Source organism: Crocuta crocuta, unplaced genomic scaffold (assembly GCF_008692635.1).
Source record: "Crocuta crocuta isolate KB4526 unplaced genomic scaffold, BGI_CrCroc_1.0 scaffold256, whole genome shotgun sequence".
NCBI classification, from domain to species: Eukaryota; Metazoa; Chordata; class Mammalia; order Carnivora; family Hyaenidae; genus Crocuta; species Crocuta crocuta.
Genome location: NW_027530999.1, coordinates 975,567 through 1,000,409, shown reverse-complemented (window position 1 = coordinate 1,000,409; position 24,843 = coordinate 975,567). Strand labels below are relative to the sequence as shown.

General features: G+C 39.2%; 1 protein-coding gene across 5 annotated transcripts in view; it reads right to left on the bottom strand.

Moving 5' to 3' along the window:
* Nucleotides 1-24,843, bottom strand: part of PEX5L (peroxisomal biogenesis factor 5 like) — a 228,478-nt gene that overhangs the window by 144,255 nt on the left and 59,380 nt on the right. The window lies entirely within an intron of this gene.

The following is a 24,843-nucleotide window of genomic DNA, read 5'->3' as shown; positions in this document are numbered from 1 at the left end:
GAAAAGACAGACGAGGTGGTGCATGCAAAGCATGTGACATCTGTGGCCCACTGCTGTCATTATCTATGAGAAGGAAAAACAAGGCTTGAATTCTTAGATGCTTAAGTCAGACAAAGGTCTCTTGAAGGGCTCAGTCACAATTCTCAACACAATGCTTGATTCTACCAATTCCACTCCATCTCCTTTTTCCTTTCTATTTCAACTATTCAAATTCCTGGGCAGAGCAGAAGGAACCAGGACCAAATAAAGCTTCCTGGTAAAATTGGGTAATACAAAAATTAGAGCAAGAGATGCTTAATTTCCATGGGAATCTCTCAAAAAATTTCCAGAAAAATATATCTCCTCCCCCAAAGAAACTACAGTGATAGAAAATGTTTGTCAACTTACAGCCACTGAAATTACAATGAGGACCATTTACGGATGCACAGACTACTTTTCCATACAAAAAATGTATAATATCAATATCTTTCATCAGAAGTTATTCCAAATCTTAGAGAGTAGAGAGAATATATCAGGCATTTTAGAAATACATGTCCACAGGAATTTCTGTTGGAAGAGTAACCATTAACTCAGATGATAGCAGATTGCTGGCTTCAGAGATGAAAGGTTTATACTCAACCCAGCCTCCTGAGAAGAAACTTTTGTTCGACAAGAATCAAAAGACTCTCTGGTCCCTGATAGAAGAGCTCAGACAGTCTGGCAACTTCAGCTCAAATCCAGTCTTGGGTATTCAGGCAATTTTCTTAACCTCTCAGTCTTAGGGTTCATCATTTGTGAAAATCAGATAAAACCACTGATCTCACAGTGCTATTGTGAGGATGAAATGAACTGTCTGGAAAGGTCTAGCATGGCCTGGCATGTACAAGGAGCTTAATAAATGTCAGTTTCCCTTTCCCTTCTCCTCTTCTTCCTCCAGCTCAATAGATATGTTTTACAAAACTAATTATGCTCTTTAAAATGGCCATATCACCTATTACTATTATACTGAGTTTGTCAACCAGTTTTTGTAAACCTTGTAAGATTTCAGTTTATGCCCATTTTAAGGCACTTTTAGCAGTTTTTCTATCATTGTTTAAGGAAGGAACACAAACACGGAATGGAGCAATGTGTTTCCCCACAACAATCTGCAAGCCTCATTTATCTACATGCAAAAACAGAAGCTCAGTGAAATCAAGTGAAATTAAAGAGTACAAACTAGTAAGTGGCCAAATCAAGACTTAACTCAGGTCTCCTAAGCCTTCTATGTCCACTTCACAAAGCAAGATTGATTGCCTCTCCACACGTTTATTTCTTGCTATTTCGTTGTAATGCTAACCTCAAAGTCACATTTAAACTGAGACAAGCTGTGCTGTGCTTGCACTCAGAGAATCTCCTGTCTTACCGTCTGCTTCAGATATGGCAGAGTAAAACATTTAAGATAATTTGCAACTGCTTCCCTTGTGATCTGACTGGATGGAACCATGTTAACTGCAGTCCCTGTATCATGCCCCCTGAAACCAGAAAGAGGCTGGTGGATGGGGATTCTCAGGTTGCTGCTTCTTGATATGATTTAGACAGTGTGCAATGGGCTACAGCTTGAGCTGACTCAGGATTCCAAGCTGGTGTCCCCACTGAGGGTGAGCATATTTGGCACAGTCATTAAGAGCACAGACTTCTAATCCCTGTTAAAGTCCTCTCTCTGTCACTTACTATCTTGTGTCCTTGAACAACTTCCTCAATCTCTGTTTTTTAATGGGGGTTAATGGGACCTGCTTCTCAAGGTTATGATAAAGGTAAAAGAAAGAAGGTATATAAACTTCTTAGTGTGATGTTGGGCTAGCTAGGACTGCAGATTTCATGATGGTTCTGCATCTGGACCAGCACATACTAGAGGCTCAGTAAATGTTTAACAGAAGTATACCTTCCATCCATGGGAAGAAACTTTTCCTTAGGAGTGCTGTGGGGTTTATTTAGCTCAGTGCCCTGTTCTCCTGGTGCAAAGCTTGCTGCTTCACAGCAGCCACTTCCTCTGCTGGGCAGCACTGATGGCAGGGCTATAACACAGTCCAGATCAGAACCCTCCTCCCTCTATGCACACTCATTCATCTCTGCTATTCCACTCAAGGCCTGCCCGATATATTTTCTGCCTCTTTTACGTGGTTGCACAGTGGAATTGTAGGACTGTGGTAGTTTCCAAAATTGGAAGAGAAAAAAAAGTTTTAACGCTTATGGCCTACAAGTAGCCAAAATTCAGTGTATATTTAGACATGTCTTATTAGGGGCACCTGGGTGGCTCAGTCAGTTAAGCGTCGAACTTTAGCTCAGGTCATGATCTCACGGTTTGTAAGTTTAAGCCCCACATCAGGCTCTGTGCTAACAGCACAGTGCCTGCTTTGGATCCTCTGTTCCCCACTCTCTTGGCCCTTCCCCTGCTCTCTCTCTCTCAAATAAATAAACATTAAAAAAAGATATGGCTTGTTAATCTACAATGTAGAAAAATTTTGCATCTGAACATTGTCATTGGGGCGCTCATTCGCTAGTTTGCCACAGACCTTCCCTCTCCTGACTCCCTTACAGACAGCCCTTATTTTCCCACTGAAATTCCTTGTTTATGGTCCAATGGGGAGACTGAGGAGAGGGAAATAGCAGAGATGAAGAAGTTAGGTGAGGAACTAGATACAAATAGAAGTGGCGATAAGAACAAGAAGAAAGTAAGAAGATGAAACAATAAACTAGCAAAGCACACGTGGACTCAGGTCTGAGCAGAGTAACGGTTTCAATGGCTACTGAAAGGGCAGAAGCTCGGGGTGAGATGAGCTAGAGCTGGGCTCCCAACTGCAGACCAATTACATCAGAATTCCTGGGGGTGGGCCCCGTGATTGGTGTTTTGTCAAGTCCTCACATTATTCCAGTGTGTGGCTATGGCGGAGAACCCAGGAGCTAGTGGCTCTCCTACCAATACAGCACCCAGTGGCAGCACCAGAAAGTCCTTCAATTAGTGAAGGCAGCTTTTGTGGGTTCACGCTTTCCTGAACACCAAGGGCCCACCTCTACATGTTATAAAATAGAGCTGGGGTATACAGGGATTTTTGCATTGACACAGAGAGAAAGATCAATGAGCAATATCTGACGTGTATTATTAACTCTGTGGGCCAACGTCAGTAGCAGTGGGTATGCATTGAGCAGTTACAGGCTGCGTGGGGTTTCACAGTATGTGAGACGTGGACCCCCTCTCCTCAGCTAATCTTCTATTGAACGGAGGTTCTCAGAAACTAATGAGCAGGACAGATGTGGCAAATCCCTTACTGCAGTGCAGGGAAAGTGCACTCATCTGAGAAACTGGTAGTGGTTTTTCTCGGTTCCATAGATAGGTATAGTCATCTGTTAGAAGCAGGATTGCAATTACTAAGCATTAAAAATGCCATTAAGAGTTCAAATTTAAACTCTTAAGCATAGAAGGTAATAATAACAATTATAGTTGCCAGTAATTGACCATTTACTATCTGCCAAAGACATATTATTCCTAATTCTCATACCAACTGCATGAGGCAGGTATAACTATCATTTTTAGCCAAAGAAAAGAGTTTTAGGGAGGTTAAGAAATTGTCCATAATCAGAGCTAGAAAGTGGCAGAGTTCTGATTAAAATCCTGGTTTGTTTGAAAGGCTCATTCTTTTCCAACAGCTTGATTCTCCAAAGCAAAGTAGAAACGATATAAAGATGGTACTGATAGGAAGGAAATAGGATTCTTTCCTTTGTAGTTTCCAAATTTTTACAATAACTATATTTTACATGTTATAATCAAAAGTTACTTTGACAGACACCTGGGTGGCTCAGTTGGTTAAGCGTCTGACTGTGGCTTAGGTCATGATCCTGTGGTTTGTGGGTTCGAGCCTCGCATTGGGCTCTGTGCTGACAGCTCAGAGCCTGGAGCCTGCTTCAGGTTCTGTGTCTCCCTCTCTCTCTCCCCCTGTCTCCCACTGGTGCTCTGTCTCTCTCTCTCTCTCTCAAAAATAAATAAACATTTAAAAAAAGTTATTTTGAAAGGAGGGAAAGTGAATGGTAAATAGAGGAATCAGAAGAACACTGTTACTAATTAGATGTTTTTTTCTTAATTAAAAAGCATTAACATCCAAGAATAAATTAAAATGTGTTTGATTTTCCACAACTGTAAGTTTTATGGATTTATATTTCAAAGCAATGGACCTGGAGGTTCAGTCCACATTTTCATATTATGGTCTTTGCATTTGAGGCACAGACACCTCCTAAAGCTATTAAATGATCAAACCTCACAAAAGAAGTGGCAGACAGAATCCTGATGCAATCCTTATTTAGCAAATTGTCTTCCTTCCTGCAGGATTTTTGCTTGTGTTTGGTCTTTATCTAAAGCATCTGCCAAAAACAGCTCAGCTTCTCTCTCTTCTGTTTGACTGTGGTCAGCAAGGTGAGAAATTACAAGGGAGAAAATTAGAAATTGGAAACGGGTACTGACAGAGTTGTCATCTCACCAGAGAAGATGAATGAGGAGACAAACAGGAACGCAGCATGGGAGAAATACAGTTAGGTGTGTGGAGACAAGGAGAGAATTAGGGCTCAGGGAAATTTCCTCCCTGCAGGAGTGACCAGTTTACTCCTGGAAAATTATAGATGATACTACACTTTGAGAACTGGGTACGTGCCGGCTGTGTTTCTTCACTTCTCCTCAATTCCCCATCCCCACCAGCCACTGAAAAAACAAAGTACTAGATAAACAAAAGGAATGCCTACCTCAGATGTTCTCTCCGTGAAAGCACAGGACCGGACTCGCTTATTAATCTGAAGCCGCTAAAGCTATTAATGCTCATTGTTAAATGTGCTTTTAACACAATTAGATAAACTGGCAACTAAGAAGTTTTTCAGACCATTTTTGCTGATGTTGATTTTAAGCACAAGCAATCATTATATCTTCATTCATGGGAAGAGACTTTAATAATATTTAATTAAAGGCCACACCAACAGTAAGCAGATCCCAGTTCTAATTCCACGGTGTCTCTTCTATTTACACGAAACACGTGCCTCTCTCTGTGGCTGGTGTTGGGAACAGCATTACTTCTTCTCTGATTAATTATACAGGTCTTTCCCATTATTTTTTACTTTTAGTCAGTTTTGTAGTATTTTATATTCAAAAATTGTTCTTGGAAGAATGAATGAATTGCAAAATACAGAACTGAAAAGAACAGACAAGTAGTTTAAAAAATCACTTATTCCAGCATCCAGAGGTAATCCTGGTTAATATTTTAGAACATTTCCCTAGAGTCCTTTTGCTAATTATGTTTTAACAGTTGGATCTCTCCAAATTGTTGTTTTGCCTTTGTGTTTTGCCTAATGTGTTGTATTTTTTGCCACATCAGTATCAACTCTGTCAGCATGATTTTAGGTCAAGTATGCAGTATTCTCTAATACGATGTACCAGAAATTATTTCCCCTTTTTAAAAAATGAAAGGCCAACCAATTGCTATCTTTTGCATTTAGAACCCATGAAGTCTTTCTTTTCATATAACACATCTGGTAAAATTGCACACAAAACGGCCTGTGTTAATGCTGGGCTGCCATCTACAATAGGAAGTAATATCATGTTTTGTTCCCAACCACAAAGAACCAGAGTGGGGCAGATGGCCTTCCCACCCAGCTACCATATGCTCTCCTCCTCATGCAAGGTTAAGACTGACTGAGTCCTCAAAGGTGGAAAAAATGGGTACATTTCCTCCACCAACAGGTAGAGTCTGGAGCAGTCTTGTGGTCATGGACACGGGAGCTAGAGCAACAAGCATTGATTAGAAACCTACTCCTGAGCAGGAGAGTGTTGAGAGCTGGGAACATAAAGGTGAATGAGATGTAGATTCTTCCTCATAAGGCCTGGAAATGTTGGCCCAGTCTGTACAACCGGCTTTCACCTTCAGCTGATCTGGGACCCTGTCTTCAATTGCCTGAGACCCGGACACATCCCCTACCACCTGAAAGCTTCCTTCCCTGAACCAGTGGCCTCTGCTGAAGGGATCAGTACATGGATTGATCTCACGGTGTTGTGAAACTGTGACTGAAGCACAAAGCGCTACCTGAAATCCCACGGCCACGGAAGCTTCTCCATTAGTGACACTCGCGTTGCCATTGCCCCGCCAGCTTCCTGATGCTCGGGTCTGCTTTTCCTCCCTTCTCACTGCCCCATGCTGCTGGGGTCTCGGCAAGCCTCGCAGTCAAACCTGCTGGAAAACTGAGGCAGCCTTGAAAGAAAATCCCTCTTTCCTATCTTCTCACATATTTTACATGCTCTAGTAGCATCTACTGAGAGCCTGCTCCCTACACAACATTGCAGGAAGCACTATGAGGGCTGATGTAGGAATAAAGACTGGACTTAGCTGTTGAGGTATTTAAGGTCTTGGTGAAAATATTCACTAAATTGTGTAGGAAACAGATGTAAAATCACCATAACATGCCCCTCACTGACACTGTATATCCCAAGGGGTCAAAGGAAGTGAGCTATGAGTGCAGCGGAGATTGAAGGACTCCTGATGGAGTGAGTGAAGGGTGAGGAAACGCTGAGATGGAATTGGAGAGATTCCGTAATTAAGAAACATGAGAAGTGGCTTAGAGCAAAATGTGTGCTGGAGGCATATGTGTGCTGCCCAATGGCAAAGGGTATCAGATGGCACTATCATTATTTCTCTCAGAAGATCCAAGTGTTGTTGGCCTTTTCTTATTTTAGAATATGCACAGGTCTGTTCCCTTTTGTGCTGCTAAATGCTGAAGACTCACTACAGATACTTTGCACATTCCCTCAGAAACAGTTCTTCCAACCCCTCCCCCCCCTTAATTGAACACTACTGAGCTTTGTGATTTTGCAAGATACACTGCTGACAAAAATCTGAAAAGAATGTGTGATATATACTTACTTTCCCTTGTCATTGACTTGAAAGGTGAAATTTGTGATAGCTTTAGAATGACAGTTATGGTTGAGATGCTAGCTTTCTACCCCAGTATCTTTCTTAGTAGCATGCTTTTTAGGTGGACATATTACCATGTGGAACAAATGACTCTATATTTCCTAGGAGCTAGCTTCTCCTGTTGTCAGTTGTGATCATATGACTAAGTTCTGGGCAATGAAATACAAGCAAAAGGACTCTATGGAAATTCTGGGAAGTCTCCTTAAAGGGAAAAGTGGATAAAAGAGAAGGAAGAGAGGGTAGCAAAAGGAGGGGTAGATATTCCCTTGCCGTTCTCTCACTTCTGCTTCCTGGAACTCAGAGATGCTTGATGGGGATTCAGCAGCCATTTTGGAATATGAGGAACAGGGCCTCTTCCAAGGTACAGTGGAAAAGAGAGCTGAGAGAAGCCTGCATCCCTGATGGAGTGGTCCTGTATTGGCCCTAAATAGTATAACTTCAGACTTATTTTAAGTGAGAGAGAGAGAGAAACTGCCACATTTAAAAATTCTCTTTGTTTAGGCATTGATTGCCTAAATATACATAGAAGATACAATTCTCAAGAGCAGGGTCAATGTTTATGCCACAGGGTCCAAGGTGGGTTTTCAATAATTTGTGATGATGATGATGATGGTGAAATTAAAAGCAGTGGAGTAAAGTGGCTTAAACTGTGCACAGTTATTTTATTTAAAGGTTCTGCTACTGATGCCATCCAATGTATTTGTATGCTGGTGTAATCAAGGAGGTTTTCATTGTTTAATAAAAATTCTTGACCTATTTAACTATTAAAAATTTCATATTGCCTTGTTTTGAGATGCAAGAAGGCTGTGTCATTTGTAAATGGCTTCCATGGTGCTATAAGGATGTCTCTAAATGACTCATCCTCAGTGATGGAGAGACTGAGCTCTATGAGGGTCTCACCATGACTCAGGAGGAAAATGGTGGAATGATGTCAGGAAATCCATTCCACCAAAAGTGAAGGAAGACAGCCTCTCTGAGGAAGATTCAAAAGACAACTTGCACTAAATCATGATGGAAGTAGAAGAACTGAAAGGGGAGAGCATGGTCAACCTGAATATGGTGAGAAAGCAAATGTTTGGCAACTAATGAATGATGAAGGTAAAAGTGGGCCAGAGACTCGAGGGACCCTCAAAGGGGAAATATTCTGTGTAGATGACCCCCTTCGTCTACTTTAGTCTTCTGGAAAAATTACAAAAATTTTTAACTCTTGTGTTTCTCAACATTATTAGTTCTATGTATCCCAGGAGGGATATAAGCGTGATCTCACCTGCCTACTAGGGAACTTGTTGCTTCTTAAGTTCCAAAAAGATTTCTTTTTTGTTCCTTTGTACCTGCCTTGGATAGCTTTACTAACTTAAGATCTACAAGGACTAAGCTCAGGAATTAACTTTCACTGAAAAAAGAAAATCGGCCATGAATAATAGAAGCTTTGGTGCTCAGAATAGAAGAAAAGCCTGGTGAAATGAGCCATTTTTTCCAGTACAATTTGTCTTTGGGCCTATTATGAGTGAAATGTAGATTCAGTTGTGTGCAAACTAGGAAACAGGACACTACATTCTTCATTTTGACTTGTTTCTTGTGTTTCAAGAGAACACTCTGCCTGCCCACTTCCATTATTCAGCCCTCAACTTCTTCCAAATCTCTAGGTAGGGACTGGCAATTCCCCAGCAGGTGATCAGCAAGAGCTTTGTTTTGACCCTGACTCAGCCCCACCTTTCTCTTTACTGTCTATGACTTTTTTTTTTTTTTAAAGAAGGCTCTTTTATTTAAACTCCCAAGGGTACTAGACAATATATACAGTAACTAAGGGCTATGTTTTTGAATTAAACAAACTGTAGTGAGGTTTAATTTTCTTGATGGCTTGTGGAAAGGCAGCTGGCAGGAAGAACATGGGCTTTGGAGGGAGAATTTATTTCAATTCTATTTCTGGTGCTCTACTAGTTATATTACTTTTTTCAAAAAGGTTTCTCGATCCTTCTGAGCTTTGGGTTTTGTTTATGCCATTCTGAAAAATTGGCATAATAATAATAATATCTGTCAGGTTGTTGTCTAGCACATAGTAGGTGTTCAACAATGTGAATTCCCTTTGTTCTTACTGCCCCCTCCCCCATTTCTGTCAAAACGTCACTAAACTGGACTGTTGGGATTTAAAGTTTGATCCAACCAATTCCAACAATCTCATCCACAATGCTTACACAAGTGTTTAAAATGACCTCTGCACAAACTGATTTACCTAAATTTCTCTGCACCCTCCTTTACCCTGTCCCCAACTCTGGCCCCACTATGAACTTTAATATTATACACTTTAAAAAATTTTTTTTTTCTATTCTGATAGGCTGGATGTTCTGTAGAAGCTGATTGTGGGCCTTATTTGTGACGTCAGAAGCAGATTTCTAAATGAGAAAAAATAATAAGAACTCATTCCTGGTTACTAACCTTTTGCACCAGCGCACCCTGAAATAATTGTTCTGAAGAGAGTTTATTGATAAAGGGCCCAATTCCCTTCAAAGCTATATGGGGCAGTTTGAAATGTCAACTTACTTTGTGAGAAGAAGTTCTTTCTCTGGCACCTACCTTGCTGAGGTTAATTTGGTTTCTCTGTGTTTTGAGAGATATTATGTGACTTTTCTGCTAAAGACTCATTATGCTTTTAATTTTTTTCTAAAAGAAGGCTCAGGGGTTAAATTTCACCTAGCAGGCCTTTTTCTAGTCCTAAGGAACAGATAGCTTATGTTGTTTTTACTTGGAATATACTATTTCTCAACCACTAAATAAAGTTTAGAAGTCTCAGCATAAGTTTTGCTTTTCCAGGAAAAATTTTGTTCATTTAAAAAGAACAAAATCAGTAGTGATGTTATTTCCTTAGAACTATCTATAACATAAATCTTTCTAAGACAAGTGAAAGGCATAAATATGAAAACGTATCCACTCTTTTCCTCATTATGATTAGAGAGAGAATTATCAAACAAATCACTCAAAAGGAAATGCACTGTAATTCTATCACCTGTAAATTTATAAAATTAGGCCACATTGCCTCTCTCCCCAGGCATTACTGATCTAAAAGTAATAATAATGGATGTGTTCATTCTTCTAGAGGGAATTTCATTTTTAAATTGCTCTTTAACGCAAGAGGTCGATTTATAACCCCAGGGTATTAGTGAGTGGTGTCCTTACAGATGATATGGTCTTGGATTTATTCACAGAAAGTAATCCTCTTGAGTGGTTCAGATGATTATTTTTTAAGTTTTCTTTAAGAAATTCTTCCAGCATTCTTGTGAGATAGAAGTAAGGAAAATATTATCACTTTGCTGATAGGAAAGTCAAGGGTTAGAGATTTGTTCAAGGTTAAATAGAAAGTCATCGGCAGAGCAAGAAACTTGAAACTTAGCATCCTAGATGTATTTTAGCTCTGCTAATGGACCTAATAACTTCCTGCATCCCTTGCATCTGCAGAGTTACTTTTGCATTTTAGGACCTGAGCAAAAGATTTTAATTTAGAATGCTCACCAAAAAGGCCATACATTCTAAAATGCATTCATAATTATGTTTTTTATCATTGCCATTCAATATGAAGAAGTCATAGGGCTTAATTTTATAACCCAATTAGTGGCATTTCCTTCATATAAGTTGCTTCACTTATGGGTCCTTAAGTCTATATATTTTTTTTTGGCATAGGGATATCCTAGTGGGTCCATACATCTGTGTCCTCCATCCATATGGAACTAAAGTAAATTATATACCAAGTTATTTGTGGCTCTAACAATATTTAGTCAATTTCCCTTCTCAGCAAACTTAAAAATTCATGCAAACCAAATTTATGCAAATCCATGTTTGTAATTTGGCTGTGGTCAGCCTCAGGAAGCAGAATCCCATATAACTGCCATGTAGGTTGTGATTTAAAGCTGAGGTTTTATGAGAGCAGAGCAACATGCATGGTGGCATCTCCAGTGATATTTAAAGGTGCAGCAGGGATATTAAAAGATGACACTGTGTAAATTCCCATAAACATCATGCATAATTCATGGTCAACCCATATATATCTAATCATAGTAATGTACACGATTTTCCGGCAATCTCTTCCTTTCCTTTTTGTTTGATAACCTGCATTCTGAAAGAAGAAGGGAAAGCTCTGAATGGTCACTACTCAAGCCAGGGAAAGTCACGGAAAAAAATGCCTAAGGATCACCTTGAATCAATATAAGGTAACCACTAGAGTGCCATTTATAAAAACTAAATATCAATGTGGGAAAGTGACTGTGGCATGGTGTTACATAAAGAAGCAGAAACGAAACTAATGCATACTGATGGCAACTCTGCAAAAAATGAAAATTATGCTTGTGACCATGCAAAAATGAGACAGTATGCAAAATGAAGAGTCCCTGGGAGCATAGGTGAGACTTTCTGTCTCATCCAAAGTTCTGTGCTCTTTTTGAGAGAGAGAGAGAGAGAGAGACTGTGCAAGCAGAGGAGAGGGGGGAGAGAGAGAGAGAGAGACTGTGCAAGCAGAGGGGAGAGACAGAGAGAGAGAGAGAGAATCCCAAGCAGGCTCCATGCTCAGTGCGCAGCCCAATGTGGGACTTGATCCCATGACCCTGGAATCATGACCTGTGCTGAAATCAAGAGTCTGATGCTTAACTGACTGAGCCACTCAGGTGCCCCTCATCCACAGTTTTTTCTTTTTTTTTTTTTATTTCTAGGAGAGAGAGAGAGAGACAGCATGAGCAGGGGAGGGTCAGAGAGAGAGGGAGTGACAGACTCTGAAATAGGCTCTAGGCTCCGAACTGGCAGTCAGCACAGAGCCCAATGCGGGGCTCGAACCCACGAACCACAAGATCATGACCTAAGCGAAAGTCGGACGCTTAACCGACTAAGCCACCCAGGCGCCCCCCTCATCCACAGTTTCTGAGGAGGGTTTTATATACTCATAATAAGCAGAATAAGCTGGGAAAAGGGACCCCAAGGGTGACTATCAGCCCTCCAGCACTAACTGGTAAGGTTTGTGGAGGAAGACCAGAGGGTTGCTTTTGGGAGGATACAGCAATCATGAAGAGCTCAGAGGGGGCAGAGTTGTTTTGGGTGAAAGTCATAGGGGTGGCAAAATATCAACCCTCAGACCACTTTTCCAAATGCGCATGCAGAGAAACTGGAGATCTGCCAGCAAATTGGGATAAACTAGCTCTACTGAACAGTTCAGCAGGGACTTCAGCCTGAGAAGAAAGGTCAGCCACTGTAGGGCAGCTGTGGAAGTGACATTTTCAGAGCACAGGAATCTAATCCCATAACAGAAAGTTATTCAACAAATGCTGAAGTGATGGTCCTTCTGGTTTTGTTCCAGGGATGGAATTTTTCAAATGTGGGGAGCACAGTAATTCTAGACACAAAGTAAGGATTGAACTTTTCATGAGAAGCACTTCAGATGGGAGGACCTGAAGCACATGTAGCAACTGCAATGTAACATGTGCATTTTACTGGTTCCCTTGCAAGACTGTCTGGTCACCTGGTCCCACCATTCAGTGCAGTGCAGTGTCCCAGTGCCTCAGAGGTGGGCCTTTCTCCTAGGATTGGGCAACTGCCCTTTTTCATAGGTTTGTTTTGGGGTATGTGGGTCTATGGCTATGTATTCACACATCTTCTCTCTGTGTCTCCGTCTCTCACACACATACACACCACACACATACACAAGAATACTTTTTTTTTTTTTGAAGGGAGAATATTTCTTTTCCAGTTTACCCATCTTAATTCATTTATGCTTTTCTTTATCAAATACATCTTTCCTTTGCAAACAGAAAGACTTTCTCAGATTCTACTATGTTACATTACTTTTCCTAGCACAGTCAAGATAGTACTGTTACTAATCTATGTATCTACCATCTCGCTAATAAGCCAGGGAAACAGGATAGAAAGATAACCTCCTAATTGTGAACTCCTTGGACCCACGGCTACATATACTGCTGCACACAGTACATTTCCTGGTAGCTGTGCAGTGTAGCAGACGTGTGCAAAACTCCATGTGTCTTAGTGTGCGTGATGAAATGGGGATAACAGGACCTACATCATGGAGTTCTTGGGAGGGTTAAATGAATTAATATATATAAAGCATTTACAACAGGGTGTAGCACATAGTAAATGCTATCTAAGTGTTATTAATGTTTTAATAAAAGTGGTCTAAGATTAGAAATGCTTAAGACAAAGTTTAGGTTATTAGGTTTACCTCTTGGTCTCCATCATTTATACTTTTGTAACAACCTGGGCCACAGGATTGATTACTTGTGTAGGTTCACTTTAGCAAATGAGGCTAGGAGGGAATATTTGAAAGGTTAGGGACATTCAGATAAAAGGGTGAAGATACTGAGGGCTAGGAAATGAAAGTCCGATGTCTTTACTATAATCATAACTGATCCTTTCTTGACCTCACAATTTGAATGATCTAAAATAGCACTTCTCAAACTATAGTGTGCATAGAAATCCCCCAGAAAGCTTGTAAAAACAGATTTCTGGGCCCCACTTGCAGACTTGCTGACTCAGTCCGGGACTCAGACGACAAATTTTTAACAAGCTGTAGGTGATGCTGATATTGCTTATCTGTGAGCCTCTCTTTGAGAAGCTGGGCTCCAGGAAACATCTTTGGCCATTGCTCCTAAAACCCAAGTCCTGTCCTGGGAATATACCAAACACTAGGAAGATGCTGTAACTCTTTCAGAACCATGGCCAGGGAAATACTGTGCATCTTAGCTCCTGAGAGTCCCAGATGCTCCCTGGAGTACGTGGTTTCAGCCCTGCTGCAGCACTGGCACCACAAATGCCTACTGACAGAAGGTCTGCAATATACTGTTGGCTTCTCAAGGGCCGTGAGTATGTTTATGTCTTCTCTGTATCCCAGCATCTGGCAAACACCTAGCAAGGAATACACTGCCAAGGAGTTTCTGTAAAATAAACAAGTGAACTAAAGACTAGATCATTTCCACTGAAAAATGCATAGTTTTAAAACAGCATCACATATATCTTCCTCCAGAAGTTATTTTATTAGATTACTTTGTAATAGAGAAAAGTAAACTATGGCTTAATTTTGTTCATATAGTTTATCTTAGAACCAATTTTTAAATACGTGATTCCCTGTTTAGTTGTCTCCTCTGAATACTGGAAAGTTAAATGTTGCCAACATCCCCTGAGCTGTTCCTGCTGTGCTCTCTCTCCACCATTCCCCTGAATATCACATGGGGGGATGTATCTCAGGAAGAGGGCAGAATCGAGCCCCAATTTTTTTTTATAACTGCAAAAGTCATAATGTACTGAACATAATTAAACATTTTCCCCTACAACAAAGCCCCTGAAAATACACAGCAAAAATTATTTAGAAAACAAATTTCTATACACAAAAGATTCTCAGGTTTTTCTGTTTCCTCATTGCCCCCTCTTCTCTTCAGGAATAGGGTTTACTTTTGTTTTTCATTTTTTCTCCTCATTTCTCCCCACATTTTTAGGATTTAAGAAGTCTGCTCATCTACAGAGCCAAGAGAGACTGTTTTTTCTCTCTATTCTCTTAGCATTTGGATATGCAAAGAGGAAAGCCTCAGTCAGAACCATGAAGAGGCCATCACCCCTCCAATCTATACCCTTTCATTCCTAGGAGATATATCAGAAGATCTGTGATACAGGCTGTTTACATATATACATATACAGGGCAAAGGCCAAAAGGGAGGAAGAGCATTACGCACGTGGGGTGCTTCAAGTTGTTCAAAATGAGTGGGGCATAGAGTGGAGGTGGCACTGAATGCGAATAACAGGGTGGTCAGGGGCTGGACTGTGCACAGCATAAAGTACAACTGAAGAGTTGCATTTTATTTGGGAGACTGTGAGAAGCCTTGTTTGTCTTCAGTCTTGGGTGCCTACCACCTGTGGGCAACACTAAGTCAAGCAGTGTTGAAGTCCATGGGGCACGTCTTGTCTGGCTACTGTGGTTCGTAGACCCACAGGGGGATGATTTTAAATCAAGTTCTTTGGAGTTTGGATGGAAGGATAAGACTGATCATTTATTTAGTGAAAAACAAATTGTTTCCCTTTTTATAAGAGCAAAGTTTCCAAGGTTTTCCATCTTAGGCATAAAAATTGAAGAGTAAGCCTGTTCATGAGCTTCAATTTGTTTTATTTTGTACTAAAGAAGTTGATTAAAAAAATCCATCAGCGAATGCACTATCACTCAGTAATTGTTTTTCAGAAACTACTCCCATATTTCACAAAAATTAATGCATCAGTTTTGGGGGCACATTTAAAGTTTAAAAATAGAAGCTGAGAGTCTAGGGAAATGATCATTGGACAACCTTTGTCTAGAAGAAAACTACTTCCATGCTTAGTGTTTTTCTACCACAAGAATTCATTAGTTATTCACAAATTATACAAATGAGATAATTTTGCTGGAAAAAAGTGATGAATGAATGTTTTTTTCTATTCAGAGCATCCAGCACAAAGCCGAGATGGTACATTCTCTCACCATTTCTGTAATAAGTCACTTATTCATATATTTCAAGAATGAGATCATTTGGCCAAAAAAAAATACTATTGGTGAGGAATAAATAACAATTGTGTTGAATGATCATTTGTGTATGCATGTGTTTTCCCTAGATCACAAGATAGGAAGGAAGTGGTACTCACTATGATTGGGGGTAGACCATGTGAAAAATTAATGACTTAAAATGGAAATGACAGAATTGTAGAGGTGTTTTGGAGAAAGGGAAGGAAGCAGTGGAGCATTAAAAAAAAAACAAGCAGGTTTGCAAGAACTGCATTTCTGTCAAAGCTTATATATGCAGTGTCAGAATAAGAGACACATTCCAGAGGCAGGGATCAGAGACTGGGGCTGAGCAGAAAGGACAGGACTTGGTACTGTGAAGCTTGGATGGGAGAGAAATAAAAGCACAACCACAAAATGACAAGGTCAGGGCAATGGCAGAACACAGACATCTGGGTCCAAAGTCAGAAGGGGGAAGAAGAGAAATTATACTCTTAACTCTCTTTGCTGTTTAAGTATCAAAATAAGAAAAAAAAATTTGTATGGTCTGTTCCTTTGTTATCTTTATTTATCAGATTTTGAATGCATAACGTAAATCTGAGTATAAATATTTCCACCCACACCTGCCTTTCAAAGCCCTTAAAACAACAGCCACTGATCCAACCAGTAATCAGTGAGTTCACCTGCAGGCTGAAACACTAGCAGCATATCTCAAAATGTATGGACTAGGACGCTACATGTGGAACCATGGACATGGCCCACAATGTGCACAGCCAACGGAGAAGGAGATGATAAACTGATCCAGGTGGAGAAGACCTGAGACGAGCTGTAGAAGCTGACTGCTTCAGCACAGAGGAAACATTTTGCTAATCTTGTTAGGGGTATCTTAGGAGATACAAAGTCCACTTTTAAAATCCTTAATACCTGTATCATGATATATACTGGGAAGTTGTGAGAACCTCTTTATGAAGTAGGAAGCATCTCATGTAAACATCCTTTTATAAAAATCGACCAGACAAATTTAATAGATTAAGCTGTGCACTTGAAATGCACACTTCTCTCAAGTGATTTTTCTGGCTTGGTGGTATATTTAGCTGACCAGCATGAGGGAATATAGAAGAAAGGATAAGCAGCTTAATTTAGGAAGGCAGTTACAAGGATAGATGAATGAACCCAAGACTAGAGGCTGCAGACCTGACTTCTAATATTTCCTATAATATAAAATAACCTGGTGACACAGTCAAGCTATCTCCCTACTCTAAAACTCATTTAGCTTATTTTGATGGAACTAGAAAAATATAATTAAATTTCTTAGCAGCAGCCCCCTTTCATCGAACAAAGCCTGTCTGCAAACCTAGCAGCTGGCTCGCTCTCTAAGGGATGGCGCCACATCACAGACAGCCCCCCACCCCCCACCAATTCACAATCCAGAATGGGCCACACAGAGCACAGTTTGAAAGCTCCAGGATTAGATTATCTAAAGTTTCTAACAGCTCTGATGTCTACGGTTCTCATGTTGGTCAGATGAGCCTACTTAAAACAGCAACAAAAACAACCACCAAAAAACCAAAACAAAACCAGAAACAAGCCAGTAAAAGCACAACAAATCTTCCACAGTGAAAGGTTGAATGGTTTCTCTTCAAGTTACATTCTAATCGGCTGAGTCTGCTTTTAAGTATTACCATCTCTGGCTGTTATTTTCATATATCACATCATTTTTACACCCAGCATGTCAGCTCATGTCATTTCAATTTTGCTTTATTTTCTCACTGACTAACCATGCTGCCAGCACCTTTCCCCATTCGATTAAAAAGAAAAAAAATAGGCTATTTGAAAATTACTTAACATCTATATTTTTCCAACTGGAGAGTCCAGGGTATTTTTCTCATGTCACATGTAATGAATATAGGCTGTACATTAAGACTTTAAAATAAAGATCTGTGATGCATACATATTTGTTGAATTTGAGGTGGTAATTCACGGTCTTTCTTGGGGACTCTAGATTTTAACTGAGCCCTGTGATTTTCATTACTGTTTGGAAAATTGGGGGAGATGGATTGGTAGAGGAAAGCTGATGCTTCCTATTCAACAATGTTGGTAACTTGTGTACTCACTGAGATGCTAGGCTGGCAAGAGGTGGTCAAAGACCTGAATAGGAGGAAATATCAGCAATGCCTTCTGCTTATAAATATCCGACCTTCTCATTTTATCAAATGAGGGTTGTTTTTTGTTTTTTTTTTTTTAATTTTAGGTTAACTGGTTCAGTTCCCTTTTGGGGTTTTGAACTTCTTGGAAGACTTAAAACCATCTGATAATTATACTTTAGTGTTCATTATTTTCATCAAATCAACAACTAGGTTAAGTTAGTTTTCAAGGTGGAGGGTGTAAAGGAGGAGAGAAACAAGAAGGCAAGAGTGGAGGCCCACCCAGGCCCACATCAGCATCCTACTCTCCTTTGGTTTTAGAATCTCCTGAGTATAATAGATCACAATTGGAACCCCGGGGTTGTATATAGACCCAGACTATTTTGTTTGACTACACATTGTTGTAACAATTCTAAACTGATTTTAAACATTTAAAAGCAGGAAATTAATTCAAGAGAAGCATCTCTTTGAAAATTAGTATATTTGATGACACTGAGCCAGTTTCCAACAAGATGGCAATTAGCTGGACCTGGTAGGTGCTGCTGCTTCTACAGGGGCCAGCTTGTGAGGCTTTCCCCCTCACTCCGTATTTTCTTTACACACAATCTATTCCCCTCATTTCTGTACCTGGTTGATCCAAGACAGAGGTATATATGACCCCAGAATAGACTTGGTTGTTTAGAATTATTATAACTCAGTCCTGAAGAAATCCAAGGGAATTCTATAGCCAATAAATCTAAGAGTTTTACCATAACCACCCCCATGACTCCCATACCTGCCATTTACAAAGTACTTGTTATGCTATGCATTTTGCTAAGCATTTATATACAGCAACTTATTAATCCTCCCAACTATTTTATGAAACAGATATTATTTTCCTCATTTTATAGACAGCAGGCTGAGGCTCAGAGAGGCTGGTTAATTTTCCCATAATAAAACTATTATGTGACCATACCCTATTTTCATTCAGATTTAATACAGATTCCTGACTGTGAAAGCCCTGCTCCTACCACTGTGTTACAACTTTGTTAAAATATCACAATGTCCAAAGCTTGTGGAAACAGAGGAACCAGCACCCCAGAAAACACACTAAAGTACCTGATGGCACATTACAGAAGACATGTAGCATACTAGTGAAACAGTGGGAATAAGCAAAGCAAAAATGTAGCAATGCAGCAACCAACCTGACATTCAAGAAAGCATGAGCTGCTAATGGAAAGAACATGAAAGAAAGGCTGTGGTGGCCCTGGATTCTAGACTTGGTTCTGACCAAAAGAGGCTGAGCTAAATGCAAAGTTCTCCAGAGAGGCAACCCCATTTGAATCTTGCAACAGACATCTGAGCCAGATGGTGTTATTCCATTTTATAGATAAAGAAACAGAAACCCAGAGAACTTAAATTGCTCACTCTAGTGTCTTCTGCTTGGTTAGTAGCAAAGCCGAGACTAGAAGACAGAATGATGGATTCCTACTTCAGGTCTCTCTTGCTCATCTGTGTCACTCTGTAAAGAGTGACCATCTACATCTTCTGGCCTTCTACCTTCAGATCTTGGTAGCATGTCAGAAGACTCTGAAATTAAGATATTAGGTCTACCCTTTTTGTTTCTCTTAGAGTCAGAGGTGATGCTTAGGGGAATTGGTACACGGAATTGAAATGCATGAAGTTAAACAAAAGTAAATTCAACGTCGTGAGTTTACAAGGAAAATATAAAGTAAAATGTTTTGTATTACTATGTTTCCTCCCCCACTCCACCCTTGCCAAATTACTAGTAACTCATAACGATTTTTCTATTTCTTGACAAAAATAGGGAATATTTAGGAATAAAACATAGGGTGATCATGCCTTTATTCCAGTAATTTTTCTACTTAACCTAGTGGAAAACTTTCCCCCTTTCTTGCACAATATTTATGATGATAAATAGCTTTGCAGACAAGATGGCACAGATTGGACTACAGTAGTGAATCTTTGTTTATTACAATGCTGATTTCAGATAGACAGCAAATTTGAATAGCTTTAGTCTCTCTCATCACAAATAAATATGTCTTATTTTCATTGAACATTTCTTATCTATCAATCTCTCCTAAGGAAAGTGCTAATGAGCCTATGTCTGCTGTGAGAGTAATGAGGGCAACCACAACTGCAGAATGTGCTTTGTCCTTTCAGCGTCTCAGAGTGTCCTGTTTCAGAATCTCCAGGCTGACCAGATGGTCTCTTTTCTGCAACTCTAGAGGGGTTTCTGTTCTTGGTGACCAATACTGATCCCCAAGAAGGTATTCTAGGCCAGTTTTATACATGATACCATGATACATGGTTTTGTGCTTTGTAATTCTCCTCAGAAATAAATAGGACCTGAATTATATTTAAATTAAGTCACCATATTGTAATGGCAAAGAAAGCACTGGCCAGATGGTGCTGAGTACAAGGCAGTGATACATATCATCCCCATCCCTTTACCATTTATGAGTCCAAGACTCGTGTCAGCTGCTTGGATGGTGATATGACCACACTATCTGCTAATACCAGAGGGAAGTTGGGTATCCTTTCCCATTCATCTGTTTGTTTTTTTTTTTTTCTCATTCTTCTATTTTTATGTCACAACGCTATATATTTTCCTCTTTATGATTCATTCCCACATTGACCACTAGGCTAGAACTGCAATCCTACCCAAATGCCTCTATGTTTTTCAAAACACAAGGGGGTGGCTATACTGTGTTTCTTCTTTTTCTTTGGAGAAAAATCACAGAAGTTCTAGTTTCCATTGCTTTCTGCTCAGGCTTCTCTTATAAATTTAAAATGACACCCTCAGAAAGGTTTTGGGCTAAGAAAAGTATGTGTTATCTCTCTCCATGGCACTTCTCATGCCTCCTCTCCGAGGAAGCCTTGTAGGGAAGGGAAGAATAACGGGATGCTAACAACCTTTTAGCTCTACCTCTGTATACTTACTTTGAAGAGCATGTCTCTTCCAACAGAGCCATAGGGGACAAGAGGGAAGTAAACAGTTAAGGAGTGTTTATGGAAAAGGTTATCCCTATGAGGGTTCAATAAATAAATATTGGCCAATTATGATACTTCCTAGTATTTGGTTATTTTATGTAATTAGAACACTGGAGCAAAATAGCTTCTTAAGACTCACCTATGGGATGACAGTAATGGGCAACTGTAGAGAGCTATGTGGAGTGACAGAAAAAGTATTGGACTGTCAGAAGGGAGGGCTGGCTTCCAGTGCTCTCTCTGTGCCGAATCGGGACTCAGGGCAACTTGATTCACCTTTCTAGTTCTCAATAGTCCTCATTGCTAAATTGGGGCTGTGGGGAAGTAGGGACTGAATGTTTGTGTCCCTCCCCACAAATTCATATGTTGAAGCCCTAAAGCCCAATGTGACTATATTTGTAGATAGTAAAGCCTATGAGAAGCAGTAAAGGTAAAATGAGTTGATAAGGATAGGGCCCTAATAAGAGGAAGAGACTCCAGAACTCTTTTTCCTTGCCATATGAAAACACAGTGAGAAGGCAGCTATCTATAAGCTGGGAAGAGAGCTTTCACCAGAAACTGACCATACCAGCACCTTGATCTTTGGACTCCCCAGCCTCCAGAATTGTGAGAAATAAATGTCTGTTGTTTAAGCCATCCAGTCTATGGTAATTCATGTATCAGGTGAAGCAGACTAATACAGTGGTAACCACTAGTTAATTAAAATGGCCTAATGATTTACAGTTTAAAAAGCACTTTTATAGATTTTATCTTCTCAAAGAAACTCTAAGAGATGGTAAGAGCAGAATAATATTTGACAAATAAATAACTACCTCAAACCAATTCAAGATCACAAGGCGGTTGGATGGAATTTAGTCAAACTATAAGCCTGGGTCTTAAAAGCACCTTTGGGTATAAATGGCTGTGGTTTTCTTGTTTTCAGCATCATTATGTTGGATATCTATGAATTCTAGTTGTTAGATACCCAGGTAATGCTCAGTTGAAAATGTCAAATTTATCACAAGTTGTGTATAACTATTTTTTCCCTTTAGAACTATAATAATAACTTCCTCTGGTCCACTTGTTCTCAAAGCATAGTCTAGGACCAGCAGTGGGAGCTAAGGACAGAAATGCAAATTCTTGGTCCTACCCTTTACCTATACAATCAGAAACTCTGGGGATGCCCCTCACCTCCCACCCCTGCACAAAAGCCTGTGTTTCAACAAGCCCTCCAGGGGATTCTGAGGCTGCTAAGATTTGAGAACTACTGCTCTGATCTCTGTACAATTGTTCCCCTTGTAACTGGCTGATATTTGACATTTCCCCACCTTACTGCACTGAAGGATAGGCAACTGCAATTCTGAGTCCTATAAACACCTGGACCCATGACATATTGTTAAAACCATTCTTGAAATGTTTGAGCCTGTGAGTGTATCCTACATATAATCATAAATTCTATACTTTTTGTGGTACTTTTTGTTATATCCTTTAAGTTAACTTGGAATTTGAAAACATTTTAGAAGAAAAGTCATCTTGGTCCAGAATGTCATAAACTTTGAATGAAGGTGGCTCTATTCTAATCAAAAACAGCAATTTAAAATAAAATAAATTTGTTATTTATTTAAAGTAGATAATGTTTTTAATCCCTTACTCAAGGTACTTAACCATCCGCTCTTCATTCCCATCCCTAAAATCTCAGTAACTTCAAAAGGAAATTAATTTGTACATGAAATCTATTTCTAAACAAGATTTACTTTCCTCCAATTGGCAAAGAGTATTATAAGAATAATAAAAATGATCCAAAATATACATTTAAAATTTCTCTTTTAATATTTATTCTAGAAAGCCAACTATGTAATTTATTAACTATATATACTTGTTATAATTATATGTAATAATTTAATAATTGTATTACAGAATATATAAATAATACAATACATATATATTTATATGAAATGTCTGGGGTTTAGAACCATTAAGATTTTAATCAAATATGGTTCCTTTGATTGCCTTTCTATGCTTGAAGTTTGAAAACTGTAGGGATTTCTGGTGGAAAATATGGACTCCAATGCCAGTGTCATATATTTATATTTAAATGACTATATATGTGTGTGTATATGTGTGATTATATATGTCATCTGTTACTTTAGGACATTAGCACTAATCTAAGAATTCTTCAGAATATTTTCATATGCCTCTCAAATAAATTTTCCCAATAAAATTTCACAAAGAGAAAAGCACAATATTGCCTTATTTAAGAATAAAACCATACACATTTCCAAAATCACTTTTTCTCATGTAGAAATAACAAAAATCACCTTTTACCCCCTTGAATGGAGGCAGCCAGGGAGAACAAAATCCACATACTCTGTGCTACTACTGTTATTAATTTGCTTATATAAGCAAAATTGTGAACTTTTTGTGGAAGTACAAGTCTTGCAAATCACATGACTGATAAAACAGCATATAGCTTGCACAGCATTTGTAGAGCGACAGCTTCTGAATGACAGATTTAATGAGATTAGTAGACTTCTGCCCAGCACAGCACTCCAACTATTTTATTTATCTTCTCTAGATTTCCTTTTGGCAGTTATATGAAGATTGACTAACAAAAATATCTACTATGTTTGTGAAAAGTTATAGGAAGAATAAACTGAGCAGAAGGATTTCTTCCCAAATATATAATATCTATGAGATGAAGCAATATTAAACAAATGTGTTTTACACACATACACACTTTTAATGTTGATCTCTTAAGTGTAGAAAGAATTTTTGGTAGTATTATAAAGATTAATTTGAGTGTTTTCCTAAATATTTTACTTCAAGGTATCAACATTGTCATTGTTTCAATTTAGGATTTGCTCGCAACACCACCACCAAGTAAACCTTCCCCAAAAAGAAGGACTAGTCTTACTGCCAATGGCAAGCATGAAAGCCAACTCATATTCATAATTACTCGTCTTTTAAAATGTGTTTTGACATGAATGACTCAGCAGAGCTGGGTCACTGCCAACTGGTTCCAACTGGTGCAATGGCACTGGAAAAAACATGGTAACTACAGAGGCAAACGATGACCAAGCAAGTCAGATCCTCCCTCATTTGATCCAGGTAAAAAAGGATTATTTTCTGAGACAGAAGGAAAGTCGGTTCTCTTAACAATTAATAAAATGTGTTTAGGGACAACAGCATAAATGTTGTGAAAGCTACCATGAGAAAAAAAGAAAAATGACTCCCTTGGGCTTTCCACTCCAAAGATCTCAATGTATACTTGTATGGTTTTCTGAATCCCAAAATTTAGTTAAAACAAACAAAAAAGCTTAAGGTGGAAGAAAGAAAGAAAGAAAGAAAGAAAGAAAGAAAGAAAGAAAGAAAGAAAGAAAGAAAGAAAGAAAGAAAAAAAAGAAAAGCAGCCTTTGAGGGTACGATGATACTAAGAAAGTACAAAAAAATAGACATTTGACTTATATATGATTAAGGAAGAAATTTAAAAAACCTTACTTTTCATTTCAATAGAGAAATGGATAGGTATGTGTGTTCTCATAACATGCTCAATTGTATTTTATTAGTTCATTTGCCAGTCCTTCAATGAGAATGTCAGTCTAGGGATAGGATCTGTGGGAGACGGAGATCATGTGCCCCAAGTAATTAATCTGGCATAGTTAAAATGCTAGCCTAATAGCCCATCAGAGCACTCCAGCTCCAGCCACACTCATCCTATTAACTAAACTGACAATTTGGCAGTAAGTAGCAATACAGAGCCAAATTTGTACCAACCTCTGCTCCCTGTCCCCCAATTTACTCAAGAGCAAGAGAGTAAAGATAAGGCAAGAGAAAAGAATTCAAAGGCAGTTTGAGTGAACCCTGTAAGATCAAAATATTCTGCACCTCTGGCAAGATGCTTTTTTTTGGAGGATTTTCCCCCAGAAGACCATTTCAGTTACCTCAAGTATTCCAGACCTAAGAAGCAGGTCTCTAACTCAACTGCTTCTGGTTGCTCTCATCTGGTGGCCATTTTTCTTTTATTCAGAAATATACACAATGGCTCCTTTAATGCAATTGTCATGACGCAAAACAAACTGCACAATTAGGAAACTGTCCAAATGCAACTTGTCTTCCTGTAACTTGCTGACTACTTTCTTTCTAACCTTTTCATCTATGCAGACTCCTTTGAATTATTTCTCAGTCTCCACCTGAGCTTACATAACCCTCAGAATCAGTGCCACTTACACATTAAATAGATGTGCAGTTATCTTGTCTCCTCAAT